Below are 16010 nucleotides of genomic sequence, written 5' to 3'. Positions count from 1 at the left end.
AACTCAAAAAGTGTTTCTCAGTTGAGTTTCTGTGAAGAGCACAGAATATGATTTAAGCTTATTTCTTGAGGGCAGAATAACAATGCAGCTCCAGCAGAATCACTTTAACTATAAATCTAGTTAAAAGTGGAGACCTTTCTGAAACTCCCATGCTGCTGTCTACTTTAACTTCCCATTAAACCTTAGTTAAGGAGCTCTTTCATATTCCTCTGAGGACAGGAGCTGTAATTCATCAACTTTAATTTCACAGCTACTTTAACAGTCTACTTTTACATTTCAAACTAGCGTCATAAAGAGCTTTCTGTCTTTTAAGCAGCATCACTTGAGGTCTGTCTTTTCTTTCCTGCTTTCACCTCCACTTTCTTCTCTGCCTTTCTTTCCTCGCTCGCTCAGTCCCTTTCTTTTTCCTGTTAGAAGACAAAGTCGAATGGCCCAGCAGCATTTAATTGCTGTGGTTTTTATGTGGTTGGCTGAGAAGTAATAGCCACTCAGCACTTCTGTCGACAAGACAGATGCTGCCGGTGCTTGTCTGGGAGTTGGTTGCAGCGTGGGAGCACACCCACTGGCTCAAGGAAGTGCAGGTGAAGTAATAAAGGAAAATGGTTTGCTGAGGGGGGTGTATGTGTGTGTGTCCCACAATGGATTTCATTTCCTTATTGGAAATAAGTCACTCAGGGTCACGCACACAAGCACATGCACATATACACAAAAACATCCAAATAGACACAGACAGGCATACACAGCAAAATACACGCTCACAAAAAAGGGGGTCAGAGGGGGGCAGCAACTTGTTAGCAGCAACCATTCGCTGTGACCGGTCCAATAATGCAATCTGCTCTCGCTGTTGAACAGGCCACCATATGGAAGCGGTCACAGGGTGACTCAGACCGAATCAAAAATGGAAACAGCAGGAAACAAAAGGATTGCTTGGATCCCTCCTGTATTCAGCCCTTCTCTGGTGGCACACAGAGGACACAAACCTGTTATTTCCAAGGCCCCAAACTTTAAAATAACACAGCCCCCTGTTTAGTACCTTGACATTTATCCCTTTCAAATGTCAGTACTACAGTATGTGGACATAAGTAGCCTTTAGAAAATCTTAAATCACAATATGAAACAGCATAAAATAATGTGTTGATAAAGAAAATGTTATTGACATTCCCTTTTAAATGTAGTACTTAAAAAGTATTAAGCCAACAGCTGGTTTTAGTTCTGGAGCAAAGCCAATCTAAAATGTTACTATTATAGCTGGTTGTTTCTCAAATATGTCCACTGTCACCTCCATGATGCTCTGCCATATCTCACGCTGTATTTCATGAAACAAGGAGACATCTTACATACCTGTTTTGAAGGAGGAGAGCCTCTGTTACTGTCCATTTTAGCGTGAATGTTCTTCAGTTAAGTCGTTTCTTAATATATTTGCTGATTCAGCCCTTTTACATGCAACCATAGAATTATCATTCTCCCTTGTGTCTTTTAAACTGGAAAGATATTCTACTGACTTCAAAACTTTGTCAGAGCAAATGTTAACAGGCTCCCCTGTCCAAATATCCAAAAAACAATTCCTCAGCATAGAACACAAACACCAGGAATAACCTTTTATTAAAGGACTACAATTTCAATGACAGCCTTTTTCTTTTGCACAATGTTAAAGTGTCGTTTTATATTGGGTGAATGTGTTTGTTGTAACTGCATTCAGATTACCCTGCAGTATCTCCTAAAAGCTCTGCTGAATACAACAGCTGTTTGACTTGATCTCTGATGTAAAGTTGCAGGTTCTGTCCACAGCAGCAGAGCATGGCTTCAAGAAAACTTTAGCAAGGCATCATACAAAAAAACATCATTGACTTCCTGGGAGGTAATTAAGTATAGATCAGACTAAGTTATGTGATTACCTCGGAACTGAACCATGTCAGAAGTTCACTGAAGAGTTTAATTGCTATCCATGTGATTGGATTTTGTTAGTCTCACCACATGATAGAAATTCAAAATCTCGAGCCCATGAAAAAGCAATTACTTGCTTTACTGCTGAACTGTTGAGAGGCACTCATTATCTAGTTGAAGCCATTCATGATTTTGATTTAAAGGAAGCTTTAATTTGCTTTATTTACTCTCACACTGTGTGCACTTCATTCTTCTTCTTCTTCTGTGGAGAAGAGGCACTGAGGGTCTGAGTGGCATTTTTGACACTTGTGACAAGAGTCACACTTAAATATTCTGTAAACACCTTCTGTTCTGTTTTCCCATTTTGCTTTTTGCAGCTGCTCGGCTTATTTGATTTTGTTAGAAAGACCAAGCTATTATAAAATACCTCATGGTGTTCAATAGATGAGCCCGCCTACTAGGAACAAACAAGTGAATTATGCTGAATAGAAATGGGATGTTTGTAGTGCAACATGTGGAGTTAGGCACTCACAAAGAAGATTTCCAAAGACAATGTTTGGTTTGGCTTTTTGTCTGTATATCACAGATATACAGTTTTTATGTTTTATACATTTTTGTTTCTGATTAAACTGTGTAGTGTGGACACCTGGTGTTTATTCCGGGCAGGAAAGCGCTGGTGGCAGCACCCTTCTGAAAAGTTGAAAGATTTTAAGCTAAAGCGCTCGGAGCGGCTGCACAAACAAGGCATAATGCTCAGAAAAAGGCCTTAGCGCCTTTTCTCCGTCTGGCCTCCTGCTGCTGCAAATACTCTCTCCTCATTCGGAACAATTTAAGGAAGAAGACGCTGACATCATCAGTGACCCTGCATCACTTCAACACTTATGCTATAACTGAGACTACTGATAATCTGTAATATACAGATTAGAGTTGTTCATTTATGATAAAGCTTTGGTTTAGCTCTGACAAGGACGAAGTATAACCTCCATTAAACATGGATCAAAGAGACACTGAAATTCAGAGAGAATGCACACAGGAATGCATAAAAGTTAACTTTTAAGACCTAGTAATACAGTAGGTCTGTCTAACGCTGAGACTCCTGCTGGTCCCATGGGTGTTGACATAGATTTATAGATTTTCTCCCTTTTTTTCTTGCACCAAGGCTTTTACTGCAGGGATAAAGAGTTAAAACAAATGAATCTCTGACATGATATAAATACTGCAGGATAATCATTTGGGCTGTTTATAAAAAGCCAACAGTAGCAAGTCAGGACATCACTCTTGCTTTGCTAATTAAATCCAAACCTAGATTTTCCTTGCATGCACACAGCATTATATTGTAAATGATTCCAACAAGCAGCAAACACCAGGAAGTAGAACAAAGTAGAACAAAACATTTTAATCTGAAAGACTTGAATATTTCTGTTGTTTTATTTAATACTCCTGAATTAAATATTAAGCTACTCCTCTCTTGTATGATTCATCCACAAATTTTGTAGTTTGTTTTGTTTCAAATCTTCCACTTTTTTCAGCTTCTAGCAGTGCAATCATTTTCCCCCAAAAAAAAGACAGTGGAAGTAGCCAATCTCAGAACCCCTTGGCTTTGTCTGGCGATGAGAAAGCCTCTGGTTGCACCGACCAACCGATCAGGGCTAACTGTGTTGCCATTGGGAGGCAATAATGGACTTCCTTTTCCAGCAGTTGCCACTGTTTATCGTCCGAGTATTATATGAACCGAAAATAAGTTTGGAGTTGAGCGAAGACATCCAAGAGTGAATTGTTAGCTGTATTTGTATAGCTTGCATTGCTCAATCATCATATGACCACTGAAGTGAGCTGGGATTGCATTACGGCAGATTGTCGTCTGCCTCTTTCATACTCCACATGAAAAGGATGGAACAAAATATCAATATGGCAATATATTGTCATCCTAACTTGTGCGATACAATTACAAAATCGCTGCGGCTAAATCTCAATATTTCCAACTTTGGGAAAAAAATGCATATGTTACTGATTTGTCAACCTGCGTCACTACTTCATGACTCCTCTTGGTGGTGCTTATGACATGTGGGTGACCTGAACAGTAGTAAAAAAAGTAGTTTTCTGAATATGTTGTGTTAAAGTATTAATTTTCACAGAATTTTTGTATCATGATGGTATCGTTATTGTTGGCTCTGTATCACCTTTAATGTAAGGTAAACACTAATGCATTGATAAACCTAAAGATTTAAAATCCATTCTCACTGTTATAAACTTCTCTGTAGGGGTTTGATATCAGAGATGTCTTCAAACTCAAGGATTGGTTACTTACTTAATCACTTTTCTTGTCTCAGCTGTACCTGAGGCTCCACAGCTTCACCAATTCAGCTGTCACTTACTGTGTCAAAGCTCCCGACACTAATGTGTGAATGTCCAACCCAAACAGTTCTGTCACCATTAGCTGCATCAATAATGCATAGGTCATTTTTTTTTCTCACTGAAGGGCTTTTCCTTTATTGAACATTTGCCCTAAATAGTATTCAAGCATAGGTCTGATGAATGTTAAATCAATAAAACCTTCCATCACTAAACCACCTGATCAAAAACCCAATGAAAGCAGCAGATTCCTCAAAATACAGATCTGTATGAAACCAGATGTTCTCGTCTTACACTTCAGATTGTTCTCTTCGTACTTAGTCTATGATCAGGGGAAACATTTATGCCTCCGCAGCCCTCAGCTGGGGCTTCTTAGTTTAGGATGCTGGAGTGATTTGTGCAGGAGGCAGCTATTTGTCCTAGTTCAGCTGGCAGCGTGGTAGCTACCCTTCATGGAAAACAGCCCCTGGTGAAAATGACTTTCCATTACTTCCATTTCCATTACTTGTGATGTAGATGACGTTCCCTGCTGATTGGCTGATTTGCTGCCTTACATATAAACCAGACCATTTTCCCCCCCACAGGATAACGAAGGCACATACTGAGACCCCACCAAATCCTTCCCTTAAAATAGAATAATATATTCATCTTAGTTTCGAGATGTAGGGATGATGGATGATGTTCAGGGCAGCCGTGTGCTTTTAAAACCTCACATATAAAACATTGTCATCTAACAGCAGCTATCCTGTCACAGTTATTTTTTCTTTTATTCTTCTCTGGATAATAACTATTTATGTGTCGTCAGAATCTTTGAAGATGTATTGAGCTCATCGTTAGAGATGCAATGGGTGGGAGTGCATGGTCAAATGGATTGCTGTAGTGATGCTTCTGAAAGGGACTTGTTTCATTACGTAACACACAAATCAATAGTCTCAAAATAACAAATGATCTTGTATCAAGTTATGTGCTCAGAGCTATCTTTCCTAGTTTGGCGATGTGTGTGTGTGAGAGTACATTTGTGGTTTGTTCATTCAGCAGAGAGCACCGAAGCAAAATATAGTGTCATAACAAAGCAAAAGAATCAATGCAGGAGCACTCTTGATCTCTGTTCTCTGTCTAACAAATATCACTGTAGCAGGATGACAGCACAGAAATAGGCAGTTTGGGAAAGTGTGGGGAGAGCTAAAATAAACACAAGACGGGAGAGAAGCTTGGTCCACATTTTTTAGCTGGTTTTCACAAGATAACATTTGGGTATTTTGAATCCTTGACTAAATTGTTGGGTCAGATTCATGAGCAGAGATGTCTCTGTAACTCGGCCAGACTGCCTGACATCATGTCCAAGGAAGAGAAAACATCTTGAGGTAGTTGCTAGCTCATGAGTCATTCTGCATGTTCCGTTTTAAAAAGTGTGTTTAACTTAAACTGGTGGGTGAACTCAAATTGGAGAATGTGCTACAGTGAACAAGATGTATTTGCAGCATTTAAAACCGTGTTACCAAAAACTGGAGTCCACCTAATGCAATGCTTTGCTTGATTTAAGTATCAGTTCTGCACGAGGTTACACTGAAACAACAGCCCAACCCTAAATGTTCGGTGTACCCCCGTCCCACACACATTTAAGAAGACTGTTGACAGCACAACAAATTATTTTTGGATCAAACCCTCAAAAAAATCATGGGCCTTTTGACTGGCCAACAAGAAGCTGATAATTTGACCTTACTAACAGTATCATTTGTTTGTTCTTTTACACAACTTCTGTCCATCTGCCTGAATAAATGTGAGAGCAGCAATTGTGTTTTTTCTGTCCATATGGAGTCTGGGTTAGCTCTCCTTACTCTCAACATGTGAAATGTCAAATTTGACTGCTATGTTGTACTGTTGCACCATGACACATAAACAATAAAGTTCAATTGATAGCATTGGTGGTCAGACAAAGCCTTGAAAAAGTGTTTTAGAAACTACAGTAAAATGACATTGGGGTAATTGGCAAGGGATGTGTGTTTGTCTTAGCACCCTGTTACAGCAGTAACCCCAACCACTGAAGGCCTAAAATGAAAATTGTTTTGAGAGAGAGCAAATGCCTACCCTCACTTTGCAGCTTTTGAACATTTCTCACAGAAACCAGTATTCAAACAGATAGCTTTAAACGAATGAAAAGGTTTCAGGAAAGATGCAGTCGATTCACAGGTTGTGCCTGAATAACTGAGGTAATAGAAAAACTTTTATCAAAGCCTTTTCTTACTTACAAAAAGCGGCATTGCTCATCGGAAAGCAGAGCCATCTCCTGAGATTATAGGAAAGTCTGTAACTCAAAAGAAAAGATTAGAGTTCATCTGCAGCACTCACAGAGCTGAACACGCATCCGTCTCTCTGAAGTACCTCACAGTCGAGTCAGGTATCAGCTCCTTAACAGCTTTAAGCTGTACTTCAGAACCAATTTACACATTTAAAAGGATTACAACACAAAATATCAGCGAGGTATGCCTATGCTTTTAATTTGAAGATCATTATTAAGAAACAGCTCATTGCACTTTAAAAGTTGTTTTCAAAGATCCTCCACTGTCACAGCGTAGCGATGCTGTAGTTGATTATTAATAGAGCTTTAATTGAACTCTATTAAATAAGCAAACCTCTTTCTTTGGTTACATTGCTACTGACCTAAAACCATTTTCTTCCAGAAATGCATTAAAAAATAAATATGAAGAATATTTTAACCATTGAATTCTTGACCCTTGCTTTTTTCTATCTATTCCTCATTTAGAATACGTTTAACCTCCCTGGGACCCAATTTACTAAATTCTTGCACGCATTGTTTTGAATTTTACATTTTCACTGCTCAAAATTCAGGGTGCATTCATGGTTAAGCCTGAATAACTTTTGAACACATTTGAAATTTTTTAATTTTTTTTGTTATTTCTTGTTTGTTTTTCAGCCAAATAATCTTTTCTTTGTAATATATACCCACAGAGCCTCTAATTCTGGATCCCACTGAGTATCAGTGTTTTACTCCCTTCTGACGGATCTTATAGATGTTCTGTGGTGAGGAAAATTGGCCAAAAGGGCTTTAAATGGAGCAATGTTGACTCGCTTTATGTGCAAGTGTTTACTTACTATCTGAATGCCATCAAAGGCATAACAAGGGTGCAGCTGTGTAAATATTATACTACGCTTTCTCATCTAGCCGAGTGTTATTTAAGCGTTTGAAATGAATGTGATTATTATGGGCTTGTAAAAGAATCTCATAGCTTCATAAAATCTGGATTTAATCAAATGCTGCAACAGTCAGAAAATGCACTGCGAAGCAATTTTAACATTTAGCGTAAGCCCCAGTTGGCTGTTTCCCTTCAATATAAAGAAATGCTACAGCTTGTTATATCCCGTAGGTCTGCATCGCTTATCATGTTCCCACTGGAGAGAGATTCAATAGGAATTGATTGAGTGGTGCTCACCAACTCTCTCTCACGCTCTCTTCACAATCCCCATCATCCTCCTGGATATCCGCGGCCAGACCGACAGTTCTAACCTCTCTGCTGCGCTCTGACCTGCACTGGGCTGTCTTTAAAGGCAGATGAATGTGTGTTTGTGTGTGTGCTTGTGTGTGGGTGAGCGAGAGAAAAAGACAGAGATAGATGCAGAGAAAGACCGACTGGGGAGAAGCGTGGATTCTGTGTGTATTATAAAGTGTGTAATATACAGCATGTGTTGCTGAATGGATGAGACGCTGTGTGTGTGCTGTTGCAGCCAAAAGGAGAGCAACATGACACTTTGGAGTTTCTTTTTCTGCAGTGAGATCAGGTCTCAACAAACACACAAAAGCTTTTGTGTGAAGCTCTTTGAAGTATTTTTAAGAGATGGGAGTATTCATGACATTTTCTAGACCTTATTTGATTAACAGTTTAATGTTTTTTTTTTCTCTTAGCTTTTTGTTAAGTCTGTGTTGGTACATTGTTTTCCTTGTACTGTGTCTCTAAAGAAAATCAGAAAACATGCTTATATCTGGCCACTTTGTATGCTGTATGGTATACGAAGACAAGTGCATTAGGATAAACTGTCTATGGGGTGCCAGGCAAATCTCAAACAACCCCAAAAAATTTGGGACAACTCAGTGGTGGTTTCTTTTGTTTATCAATTTAGTAAACAGTACAGTTCTATCACTCTCTGCACAGATGAGATTTTCTGACTCAGGGTCCCAGATAACCTAGCTGTTATGATGTGCGCCAAATGAACAGAGGCTACAATCCTTGTCGCTGCAGCCATAGGTTCGAATCCAGCCTAGGCCCTTAGCTGCATGTCATCCCCCACTCTCTTCTCCTAGTGTTTCCTGTCTTTCTTCAGCTCTCCTATCCAATAAAGGCAAGTATCGCTAAAAAAAAAAGTATAAAAAAGAGAATAAGACTATAGTCCACTAATTGTTCACAAGCCTACTCAACCCTTTCTAAGACGTTGTTAGTCTCAAAAGTTTCTCATCCCACTACAAAGGGTATCAGTTGTCCTGATAGTGATGGACTTACTGACAAGAACACAGCTATGTGCCTACTATTGCTCGTAATTAATATATAGGTGTGGCCACACTACAAATTTGCGGTTGCAAGGCCCGATGAAGACCTCAATGGTTGAGTGTTGGCTTCTTAAACATTTTAGCCACTGTAATAAATGCCTTTTAGTGTTTCCTTCCTCATAATTACATTTTTCATGCTTGGACTCTAACCCTAACCCTAACCCAATTGAACAAGCCTTTAGGTTTTAATTAAAGCTTTGGCATGTGTGTATGTCTTGGTCTACTTTACAGGATCCTGCAGTCTGGTAGATAATCTCAAGGTTCAATGAACAGTTTTATTTCGATAATTAGTAAATGACTGCTTGTTCTAACATGCAAAATTGTCTTAAATGTTTTATATACAATTTATTGCCAACATTAAGAACAGTTATCAGAAAGAGCAAATTATTGCTTCACAGTATAAAGAAAGATGGTTATTGTTGCACTGTAATGATGTATTCAACATGACTCATACAGACTGTACGATTTTGGGCTGTTTCAGACGAGAGATGATCAATTGGGCAATATTTGTGGCCGTGGCTCCAAATGGTGGTCCTACATTGCAGAGTGAGAGGGGATCAAAGATGACTGATCTCACAGTCTTACACCCAAAGATAGCCTGCGACAAATAATTTCATCTCACAATGTGAAGGCTTCTATGATCTATGTCAAATACCAGCCAATAGAAATGCAGCATGAAATAACATACTATTTAGCACGACCACACACAGGCGCCTGAGCTGTCGGAAATGTATGGTTACAATAACGCGACTTACCTTGAAGCTCTCTTTGCAACACCGGCATCCCAAAGTGTAGCCATTTTCAAATTGTGCTATCCCTCCTCCTTGTTTTTCTATGCACATGCACAGTGTGGTAAGAGCTTGCTTCCTGCTGAAGCCATGGCAACCACAGCTTGATCAGGTTGACGCACAGTGAAGATGCTGTGTGTTGACTTAACTCGCAGCCTACGATAGGTACTTCATCGCAAATTGTAATTGCATGTCAGTCACAGCCAACATTTTTAGATCTGTGTCCCACAGTGGGGCTTGCAAAAATCGCACAGTCTATAGGTAGCAAAAAGTGAACACTGTTTTTTTTAATTGTTAGTCATTACATGTACATTATGGAAGTTGTTAGCCATTGGATCAGTATGGATCTTGCATTACCTCAGCAGCTGTGTGTTTTATTCTATTGATCACCACTACAAGGCTTTTACCTTGTTGCCTGTAAATGATGCAAAAGGCTTTTAATTTGTAATCTGACAAGGGATTCATCTGGATTCAAATGGATCTGCCCTCTCAACACTCCCACTCATTTTCTTGTTTTGATGCTCTTTGGTTGACTTTCTCTTTGAGGCTGCTCACTTTGTCCCTGTTTCTCTCCCCGTCTCTCCCTCTGTATTTCTATGTGGGATTTATTTCTGTCATAATTAAAAGTCCAAAATGAAGGCAATGAAGGCAATGAAGGCAGTGTGAATCAGCAGGTTTGTCACACCAGAGACCTGCAGCCTGCTGTATGTCTTCCTTTTGCTTTGTGTGTGTCTTTGTCAGTTTCAGGGTGCTTCTGATATTGGTGCATGGCACATTATTTGCCAATGGCCTGATGATCGTCAAAAGGTCATGTATCTGCTGATAGCGATGTCCAACTGATATATCAGTGCATCACTACCAAAAACAGTTGTGTTAAAGAGGTAAAAAATCTGCAGGAAGAATTATTTCATTGTGTTCATATCTCCAAATTGCATTATTTTCCAAAAGTCTGAATCTAAATACCTGAACAGATATATGTATAGATATATATATATGTGTGTATATATATATATATATATGTATATATATATATATATATATATATATATATAGTTAGCTAACAGTTATGAGAATAAGATGACTGCTATTTAACACGTGCATTGTTAAAAAAAGAAAATGTCTTACCGTCTGAAAGTCTATTCTTTCAGTCATAATAATCCAACAAAAATATTCCTGCTGCATCAACAAGGGCCCACAGAGATCCAAATCCAGGTAAAGATTTAATCCAAACACATAAAATTCATAAAGATCCACAGATTGACTCAAAATTTCCGCCACTGTTCATCTGTTTTTTTCCTACTAACTCGTGAACTCTGAACTTTTGAGTGACACCTCATTAGACCAATCAGGACCATCCATTCACCTTTTCTAGGCTACTATAGCCAATGGGAGCCTGAGTAGAAATGGGACTTTCTCTCCTCTCCCTGGCTGCACTACAAAGACACCTCTGCTGAAGCCTCCGCTCGTATCCAGCAACACACCTCCAACCCCCCTCCACGCGCATTTGCACGAAGCAGTTAAGTGCAAGCAGCAGACAAACTTGTCCTTGACTTGAGCTGCATTGACCTGTGGCCTGCATTGTTGTGTTAGCAGGCTAATGTTAGCACACTTTAGTTAGCTCGTTGCTTCACATTGCATGTAAATTGACACGACATGACTGTGATCTAAAAACCCTTGCATGACATTCAAATAAGCAGTGAGTATGTTCTTCTTCTTCTCTCTTGTCCTTGACTAAAATATCTTTCATATGCAAGGGAAGGAGTCGGCCATCCCATCCATGTAAACACGGCCCGACAACAACGCAGCCAGCGGGACTCGCGCTTCTCACTCATTGTAGACAGTTTTGAACCCCAGGGAGTCTTTAACATAGGATGTATTTGATTTCTGTTTTAGTTAAGTGTAAAATATCGCACATTCTTCCTTTAAGTATGTGAGGCGCTGCTTCTCTGCTCATTGTGTCTGAAGCTTATTCAAGTATTTCATAGACATATTTCATAAAGGATGTCTCTTTAGTTATGATTAGGCATTTTACTACCTCTTTGATAGACTGTGAGAATTCCAAATTGAGGGATCAGATAAGTTGGATGTATTAGTTTAAGTATTCTTGTAACTCCTTTTCGCTGAGAAAGTAAATGTCCAATCAAAAGTGTACCTCCCAATGCTAAAGTTTCAGGTCACACATACACACACATACACACACACACACACACACACACACAACAGCAGCCAGGAATAAAGTTAACTTTCATTTCCTGCTGTATAAAGATAACAAATGGTTCATTCAGCTGCCCCCCCACACATAAATGAGCTCATTGCACTGACATTGTCCCTAACAGTGTTGGCTCCATTATTTTTATTGACGCTGTGGAGCAATTTCTAAATTAGTCCTGGCATTTGAAATATATCTACATTAATGCAACTGTTGACTAATTGCCTCGGTAGAAAGACAAAATATGTGTGTGCCTTTACCCTCTTTGCTGTGGGCATGAGTTATGAATGTTGTTTCCTGAATTAAATCCCACTTTATCAAGTTAATTATTATGCATGGAATAATTTAAACACGAGGCTTTGTTTGTGTTGAAGACTACACAGTGAATAGATGTCGCTTTTATACCCAAAACTAAAAGTGACTCTTCTTTTTATCACATTGGTTTATGTTTTTGGCTAAGTTTCAACTCAACAGCGCTTTTAGATTCTTCTTTTTTTTTTTACATTCTGAGTTTCCCGTTCAGTCCATCAGCTTTAAAGATTTTTAGGGATCTTTTAATATTATTCATAAACTGAATACTTTCTCTGGTCTGAAGCTCCAGAAGCACTATTTGCTGAAACCTGTTTGATGACACAGTAAACGACTTGCATGTTCTTTGGGGAGAAAGATGGTATAAAACCCATTTTCCATGGGTGTAAAGGGGGCAAAGGCAGGTTTTTGGTGTGGCAGATGATGAATGGATAGTGGGAGGGAATCCATCTGCTGCATCAAAACAACGGAAATGGGATCGTCCGCTGATAACAAAAAAATTGCACACTGAGAAATGAGTCTAATTCACACACAAGACCAAAACTTACTGTGGAGTCAGTGGGTGGGTGTGTGCTGCGACTTTGGGCCATCCCAACTAAATACTGCCTATCTATCATCAAAACCTTTTAATACTTCCTCAATTCAATAAGCCAATATGATTTATGTAGTGGTCCAGGAAGATTTTGTATAGAAAGATCTTGTGTTATATTATAACAATAATAGTGGTTTTAACTTAAGTAGACCAGAATAAAACTTCTGATGCTAAGAAAAACAACAACATATTTATACATTCCTTGCTTTTCTTCTCTTGACCTTTCACTCACTAAGTACTTAACTAATTACTGCCATTAACTTTACATAACCATAAAATTGTTCCACAATGTTGATGTCACTACAACATTTTATTGTCCAGTTCAAATTCTTTTTGCAGTTTGGAGATAACATTTCCTCACTGTACTATTTAAAGGGGATAATACGGTTAATTGTATGGATATGGTTGCCTACCTGCCTACTCTTAAAACAAAAGCAGGTGTGAGCTGTGAAATGTCTTCAGTCTACTCCTTTACACCACACTGCGTAAGATGTAGTCATGTGATGCCTATTCCAGTGTTATTGGGATCATTACACTTTGATAAGTTGAACTTTCTTTAAAAAAAACAACAACATTGTGCTTTTGTTCTGTTGGACTCAGACTGAGATGCAAATTATTTATTACACACATTCATTGTTTCTGTTGTGTAACGTTGTTATTTATGCTCAGGTTTTTTGCGATAGCAGCACTTTTTAGTGGCTGCTTGGCAAGCAAACAAACTGCGGGAACATAATATGATTAACATTCACAAGCATTATTCTGTGCTGCTCTACAGTTTCAAAGATGTCTGAGGGAGGAAACAGAACCATCTGTAACTTTTTCCTCCCTAAGCAGCATAAAGGATAAAGCAGCATAAAGAGTTGAGAAATAAGGTCTGTGTAAGTATGGTAAGTGTTGTACTACATGTTATTGTCATGCATTTTTGATGGTGCTGAGTCTGTTATTCTAGAACAAATGTTTTTGAATCCATGTCTCAGGGTATCAGAGGATTCCTGAAGGCATGTAGATATAAGGTAGTAAAAGTTTGGGTTTGCAGAGGAAACACGACAGGTCTTTTCAGGATTTCACGAAACATAAATTGTAATACATTTCAAAGAGGAAAGCAGATGCCACAAATCTTGTGGAAACGCTCAAAGCATTTTTTTTTAAATCGTTCAATATTTAATTGAAAGCACAAATCATGATCCAATGTCTCTAATTTCAATTCAGCATGGTATAAGACAAGACTTAACACAATGAATGAAGTGGTGTTTGCATCAGTCGTCCAGATGTATGAAAAAAAAAATCATGATTAGGTTAACCATGAGGACTGCAGTTAGTTATGAGGAGGAAGCGTTTAAAAAAAAAATGTTATGCCTTTATTGTACAGAGTCAAAAATCAGGGAGGGAGTGAGTGAGCGGGGAATGGGGCGGACACACCAACCATTAGGTTGGTACGAGTGGTACTATAGTTGGTACTATACTACCACATTCATTTCTAAAATACTTTTTAGCAGGTTAACTTTCCTCCAGATATCATTATTATTTAGTTTTAACCATGACAATGATTGTTTTATAACTGTAATATATTTATACTCTAACTTGTGACTATTCTATCATCAATGTTACATGTGAACCTTGGGTCTTATATCTGCACAGGGACAAAAAAAATAAAAAATAATCAACCCAACTCTGCAGTTCCTTACTGCACATACAGTAAGCACTTTTTTGTGCGTGTATTTTTTAACTACTTTTTTGTTTTTCAACAACATATTCGTAGGCAGCTGTACTCTGTGCACTACCTGGTACACACTTCCTGATTAACAAAGTGGAGCAAATAGCAACAAATCAAGATACTTCTCCTCAGCACTTTGTGGAGTGTTAAACATCACAAAACAGTGGATGAGAATTTTCAGATGTCAAAAAAAGAAGATTTAAAATGTTACTACTTCCATTTCTTCTGCTAGGGTAAACATATATATTGGATCTGTTAGTGTGAAGGAGTTTTAGGTTAACATCGCTACTGCTGCCGCCACTTTGCATTTACGTCAGCATCAAATAGTCCCCATACTGATAGAGGTTATTTATAATTTGAAAAATACATTGTCAGTGTCAAAATTTGTTTCTCCAATGTGTAACTGTGTGAATATTTGAGTGGATTTCCTTCATGAAGAAAGCAAACAGAGATAAGTATCTTTCCCTCTCAATATGTTTGAAGAATTGAACACTGAGTTAGAAGTGTTGCCAAGTTCCTTGGTTTATTTAAACTGCCGTCTTTGCTGCAGGAAACCCAAGTGTAAGCGACACTATTTTCAGAGAATCTGTAATTCCTTTGAGTGAAAAAAGGAAAAAAACAAAAAACAACCTGGCCAGCAGAGCATGTCATTTTATCTCTCAGAGGGTGAGCGAGACACCCTCAAGAGCTAGCGGGACTCAGTTTTTAGTATTTGTGTGGGCGTGCATGTTTGAGTGTGCCTCAGGAGGTGTGTTGCAACACAAAGGCCTCAGCAGCACACCAGAAAAGGCAAATTAACACCTTTTTTTTCTTTTTACATTTTGATTGACAAGCCTTGATATGTTCCTGTTCTTCTCAGCGGGGGGGGGAAAGAAATTTACTCAGGCCTCTATGAGCTGATGTGTGCACTCATTTGTAGGTTTTTGTTTGTGTGGCCGCAGGCGTGTGTAAGTTTGCTTTCAGTGCCCCATTGTTCCTCTATAGTTGTAAGAGAGGCATTGGAGGCGGTGTTTGCCTGCTGTCTCTATGTAAATGCTGACTTTTACTGCTAACTTTCAAGAGATTTAGAATAACAATAAAAAGGCTGGTGTACATTTCTACCTGTGGCTTGTACACATCTCAGTTGGTGTTATGTATTGTGTGGGAGTCATAACCACTTCTGCCATGTAAGAGGTTCCACGATTAGAGCGTCTTCACCTCCGAACAATTTGAATTTCAAATTCTTTCCAGGTCTTCTTAAGTCAGAGAGAAAGCATTTGAAATGTGAAATTTATGTAATGCTAATTTAAACCCTCTCTTCTCCCGGACAGGTGCGGAGTCAGACAGAGACTGGCAACAAGAGAACAAAGTACTCACAGAAAAGGTAATGTTCTCATAGACAAACACACACTCACTCCTACGTGTGGCGACGCATTAATGAACATCCATATTTCCCCCCCTGGCTATAGTCTAATGTTCAATTTAATGCTCTAATGTTCCTTAATGACGGCTTTATGTGCACGGGCTTATTGTGCATCTACCAACCTGAAGCACATCTGATCAGACAATTAGCCCTCATCTTAGACTAATTTCTATGTATGTATTCATCACCATAACTGGCT

The 16010-nt window shown here is 38.8% G+C and overlaps 1 protein-coding gene across 4 annotated transcripts in view; it reads left to right on the top strand.

The window, feature by feature from the left end:
• The window catches only part of tnr (tenascin R (restrictin, janusin)), a 161962-nt gene that overhangs the window by 54800 nt on the left and 91152 nt on the right, over positions 1 to 16010 (top strand). For all 4 annotated transcript variants that reach the window (XM_065954041.1, XM_020643727.3, XM_065954040.1 and 1 more), the window contains exon 3: positions 15720 to 15772. The gene's annotated coding sequence lies outside the window, so the exon portion shown is untranslated. The remainder of the gene's footprint in view (positions 1 to 15719; positions 15773 to 16010) is intronic.

This window comes from Labrus bergylta, chromosome 4, assembly GCF_963930695.1.
Source record: "Labrus bergylta chromosome 4, fLabBer1.1, whole genome shotgun sequence".
Classification (NCBI taxonomy): domain Eukaryota; kingdom Metazoa; phylum Chordata; class Actinopteri; order Labriformes; family Labridae; genus Labrus; species Labrus bergylta.
Note: the sequence above shows the minus strand (reverse complement) of the source record. Positions and strands in the feature narration are given on the sequence as shown.